Raw genomic sequence first — 6,178 nt, 5'->3', positions numbered from 1 at the left:
TTTTTTGTATGTATAGTAATTCGCATGCATGTCACAAACTATCCATCCATCCATCCATCTTCTGATCTGCTTAATCCTCACAAAGGTCGTGGGGGGCGCTGGAGTCTATCCCAGTTGTCTTTGGGCAGTGGGGACACCCTGAACCGGTTGCCAGCCAATCGCAGGGCACACAGAGACGAACAATCATGCGCGCTCACACTCACACCTAGGGACAATTTAGAGTGTTCAATCAGCCTGCCATGCATGTTTTTGGAATGTGGGAGGAAACCGGAGTACCCGGAGAAAACCCACGCAGGCACGGGGAGAACATGCAAACTCCACAAAGGAAGGGTGGAGCCGGAATCGAACCCAGTACCTCTGCACTGTGAGGTCGACGTGCTAACCACTGGAGCACCGGACCACCGTCACAAGCTAATCATTATTAAAATAAAAACAAATAAACAAATAAACATTCTCAGTCATTTAACTTCAATCTACTCAACTTATACATTTACCGGTACTTGCAAACTCATTTTGTTTCTCATCCTAGGAAGAAACGTCTGTTTGTGATCAAACAGCAGCTACATTAGCCGCCATGCTAATCTCTTTGGATTCTGCCAACATTCCTCATGAACTTTCCCAAGGAATGTATCTGGGAATTTAGCATGCATTTTCCACCCTTTCACGACCCGACTGACAGCTGAGAGTCACAGAAAACAAAGAAGACAAATCCAATCCCTTGACCTATTACAGTTCCACTCTCTGCTGCACCCTGGTGGCTACTGTACCCCCACATCGTCAACATCCTCATTGACACTTTAAGCATGTCGTCTTGTTAGTGTGCAAACAGTGACTGAAGACCTCAGCAGGGGTCACAGCGACACAGAGGGAGGGCCTTGCAGTCATACCCTTGGACCCAAACAGACCCAGCTGGCATTGCAGTAATGTACTACCAAAGCCTGATATGAAAGCTGGCATAAACAAGACAAAAAAAAAAGTTAGGCAAAAGAGAAGTCTTGCATCAAGCAGAAGCTCAAGCCTGGTTTCTCACCGCCTGGTGTTTTTTTTCTCTTGAAAAGCTTTAAACTCCAGATGGTGGAAAGAAAAAAAAAACTGCCTGGTGGATTAAGGCTTTCCAAATCCTCGGCTGAAAAGACACATAGACCCAAAAGCTGCTACTCAAACAAATGGGAGCATAATAGCTGTCGTGAGAGCGAGCGGGGAGAGCAAAGGGAGGGGTGGGGGGGGGGGGGGGTCATATTGGATAACGCAATTGAGTATGTGTTATGCATAGTTTATTCCCACTCTTTAATTTAGCCTAATGGGCGTATGATCTTGGCAGACAATAGGATGGCAATCTTTTGTTTTGTGGCACATCCAAGCACAGACTATATACAAAAAAAAAAGAGAAATATAAAAGAATGTGACGGTGATTAGTCATTGGTGCATTTTCATGACCTTTTGATGCAGCGTACCCATGAAAGAAACAAAATAGGACCAAGGTCATAGCAGGCATTTGTTTTCGGTCGGAGTGTGCAGCTTGGAGCCTTCACACCTGAAGATAGGTGATATCTGGTAATAAGAGTCACAATATGTTGACACAGTGGGTACAAAATGTGTGTGTGTGAAATTTCAAATTAAATGGAGAATTTTGGAATCCCACAAACTGTTTATAGGGTGGTACAAGAAAATTTATCTTGGAGCTGCCAAGTCAAACGATTCTCTTAAAAAGTGCCATTGATAGGGAATATCTTGCTTCTCCTTATCTGTTGCTGTCACAATTAATGCTTCCGGGTTCACTGTCTTCCATGTCCCTGTTGTTGCCAAAAAAAAAAAAAAAAATTACACCTAAGACACCAATATCTCAATTAGTTGTGATCTCCATCACAGTTGACCTTACACCTCTATATTTGCCGGTTCATCATTGGATGTCATATATTTCACCAAAAAACAAGTAACTGCTGACAAAGTAAAGGATGACAACGTACATATCTACGTTCAAATATAGGGACTACAAAAAATAAAAAATCATTAAAAAAAAGTTAAAGCACAAACATCTGGAAAATGTACTCAAGCCCAGTGAATATGCACTGAAAACATGTTCAAAGCGCATTGCTTTGTCCCTTCTGGTCTATTGCTATTGCCTCGCACTAATTAAACCCTCATATAGATGTTGTAATGATAGGTTTATGTACTGAAATCCTACATTCCACTCTATGTAATTGTAGACTTCACCCGGAGATGGACTTTCAAGGAAATGGTCTTAAAAAAAAAAAAAAGGTATATATATATATATATATATATATATATATATATATACTGTATATATATAGACAGAGAGACAGAGAGAGAGAGAGAAAGAGAGAGAGAGATAGATATGTAGATATACTGCATATAGATATACAGTATATACAAATAAATAGCTAGATATGGTAGCATAATAACTGTTGTGAGAGCAAGGGGTGGGGGGCAGCATATTGGTTAACACAATTTAATATGTCAGGTACCCTGTGTGGAAGGGACACAATGAGTGGCAAATAGGATCGGACCAATCACGGCAGGATTGAACAGGAGAGGGGGTAGCGAGCAAGATAGTGGTACAAATGTGTGGTGGCTCCTCACGACCAAGCACCGCTGCCAAGAGGGAGTGCAAATGAGAGGACAGTTCAAGAAGATAAAGCAATCGAAAGGGCTGCGGATCATAAGTAGAAGAAGTAATTATTCAAGAGGTCGGGCACACATGCCTTTTGATTTGAACAAGGCAAATTCCAAAGAACCCTTTTTTGTCCCCCAGAACAATGGATCAAATATAATGCCCAGTGTGAATATAGTTTAGAACAATACTATTTTATTTGTCCTAACACAGGACACAGTGTGGTCCCAGGCGTATTGATAGCTCTCTATTGATCCCATTCCCTCTTGCCAAAACTCCATCGAAATGAACGGCCAGCTTGTACTTGTGGAACATTTCAAGTCTTGAGATAACACAACGTGAAAACGAAGGTGAAATGTTCAATATGCAACGCACCAACTGTTGAGCCACAACTCTCCAGATACCCCCTGCCCAAAAAACAAAAGTGAGAGCAGATCTGGCCTGCATCCAGAATATTTCGAATTAGTGCTTCTCACAAGCATAATATTTGGATGCTGGCTGACAGAGCTGTGAGTTACACCACCCCTATCTCAAGGACACACACCACCATCATCATCATCATCATCATCCCACCCCCCTACAGCCACCCACATATGCCACACGCTCTGTTCTTACCACCCCTCCAGCCTGCCCCTCTGTCCCCTCCTCCTGCCAGGCCGCCACCTGCTCTCTGCAGCATGCTGCACAGCTGCTCCGCTACAATAACAAATTAAGTTCCACCGTGGCAGGAGTCATTACCTACCGCTCCTGCCATGGCGGAAAGCGTCGGCTACTGCATGCACAAGCTGCAAAGACAGGTTTTGAAGTGTAGGGGAGTGTAAATTGTTCAAATGTGCGGGACCAAGTGGACCCAGGGGCCAAAAATTGTCACAAATTATTGTAAAATAGATTCATTGTTACAATGCATGAAACGTTCAGATAGATGGTAATTAATCAATCAATCAATCGATCGATATCACAAATAAATAAATCTAGTGGTGCATCTGTGAAAAAAGAGGTTTTCCAGATTGTGCTAATTGGATACAGAGAAACTATTTACAACTGAAAGAGGAGCATTTCTTTTTAATAATGCCTCGGTGAATACATCAAATTTCTTTTCATAAGCAAAATGGTTGCTCCACTTTCTGCTGTGTCTCAAGTTCCGATTTGTGAATATATCACAGTTTAATAATTCTTTTTTCGTCAATGGATGCTACAGCTTCTTGTTGACTTTGAAACTTAGCTTGTAGCCGACGTGTGCACATTTTGAGCATGGCGTCTCTGATCCACTGGTTAAAGGACACTTTGATTCTCTCCTCTTTCATCTCAAACTGCTTCTAACAACAAAGCGTGTGACGGAAAAGTGGTTAGGACTGCACGACTGCCCGTGTTTTATGTTATGTGTTGTGTTTATTATTTTACTTTATGTTAACGGTTTTGTTAAGCGCTTTGCTACAGCTGCTGCTGTTGTGAAAGCGCTATATAAATCAGCATGTATTGTATTGTATTGTAATGATCCTCATGTAAACATTGTCACCAAATGATAAATTGCTCTTGTTTTTGATCTGAAGAAGATGATATTTGGCTGCTGCACACTGCAAGGGCAGATCAATTGTAACGGGATACAGGGCCTCGGACAATCACAAAATCTTGAAAAAAAATCCTCTTACCTTATGCAGAAAACTCTGATGAAGCAATTTTTCAAAGTAACTGTCATACTAGAGACATACAGTTGTCAATTGTCAAAGTGGTCCTTGTATCCTTCGAGGGGAAGTTAAACCCCCAATTATTTTTACGACAATATATTCTATGCGCCTCCACTCGTCTAAACACAGCATTCTGATAAATATTGCGTTTGTGAAACATGAATTAAGCAGCAAAATCCATCCATTGTTGCCTATCATCAGGGGGCGGCCATTTTGCCACTTTCTGTCAAGTGAAAATGACATTGCAGCTGCTCAGGGAGCAGGTAACGGCCAATCACGACTCACCTATTTTATGAAGCTCCTTTTGTCACGAGGTCAAACCAAAAACTTTCTTGACAATGTTTTATTCGCCCGCACTAGTCTGAACCATTTGATTAAATTGAGTTTAGCAGTAAAATCCACCCATTTCTATCTATCTCAGGGGGCAGCCATTTTGCCATTTGCTCTTGACTGAAAATGACATCACAGTTGCTCAGGGCTCAGGTAACGACTGACACGGCTCACCTGTTTTCTGGGTTTGGCCACGTGACATTCGCAAGCCCAAGCATGAGGACAACATAAAAACAACACATTAGATTCAAAGTCAGAACCTCAGATGTGTGTGTCAGACGTGTTGACCATCGTTCCCCACTCTGCTACTCCAATTGCAAAATGTCCACCTAAAATGCAAAATAATATATGTAAGGAATTGTGTAAATAACTCTTTTAGCCATCAATGAAGATTATCCCAAATTTCATCACAAAGGTCCAGGGAATATTTTTGTCCCTGTTATGTTTTTGCCAACAAAAAACTAAACAAAACATCAATCAAGTACTTTGTAGGTCCTAACTGTGTTCAATGAACGCCTTTATTTGAAATGTCTCTCCTGCGGGGACATGTGTCAGTAAATCAATTTGAGGAGAGCTGTAGCTGCAAAGCCTGTGGCCTCTGGCCTTCATGAAGAGTGTTTAGCAGTTCTATAGAGCAGCCACCCATGTAGTTATTGGCAGGTGCACGCTGTAAACAAAGCAGCGACGTTTATACGTTGCACGAACGAGCCCCACTGCTACTGTGCTACTACTGTGCACTTTACAATGTCAGAGTGAGCAGACAATATTTAAAATTGAAAAAGTAGACACAATTGCTGGTAGTCTTCCGTAAAAAAAAAAAAGAGAACCCCGTAATGGCCTGTGAAACATGGAGGAGGCTCTGTTATGTTTTGCTGCGTCCGGCACAGGGGGTCTTGTAGTTGTTCAAGGTACAATGTTGTCTCAAGATGATCAAGACACTCGAGACAGAAATGTGCAGTCGTATGGTCAGAAAGCTTGCACTCGGTTATGTTCCTGGGCTGCTTGGCTCTATAAAGGTGTCTTGAATGTGTGCAGGCCACAGTGAAATTTCAAGACTATGCATCTTGGAGCAAAATGTTCTGTGCAGTATTGGAAAGCTTGGTCTCAGTTATGCTCTGGAGGTGCTTTGCACCATCCGATGTCAAGACATTTTCGAGACAATTGTGCGGTCCAGTGTCTACAAGTGTGTTCTTGGTTAGGTTTTGGGGCTGCTTTGCTTCATCTGACTGCACGGGATAAAACGATATACAGTATCAAGACTATTGAGGCATTCTGGAGCAAAATTATGCTGCCCAGTGTCAGAAATATTGCCTTCAATTGCAGCTCATCTATCCTCCAACAGAATAAAGACAGAAGGGCACCAATGATTTTGCTATGGCGTTTCACCAAGCAGGTAAATGCATGCATCAAAAGTTGCACGGATCACAGTTTTTCCTGTCACATTCATTCATTGTTTCCAAATATACATCACCAATCACTGCAACTTCAAACCAACCATGCATGCAGCGAACGACTCAAACAATGCATCAAT

This window comes from Hippocampus guttulatus, chromosome 8 (assembly GCF_054856545.1).
Source record: "Hippocampus guttulatus isolate MCC_2025c chromosome 8, RoL_Hgut_1.0, whole genome shotgun sequence".
Lineage (NCBI taxonomy): Eukaryota > Metazoa > Chordata > Actinopteri > Syngnathiformes > Syngnathidae > Hippocampus > Hippocampus guttulatus.
This window is presented reverse-complemented; position numbering follows the sequence as displayed.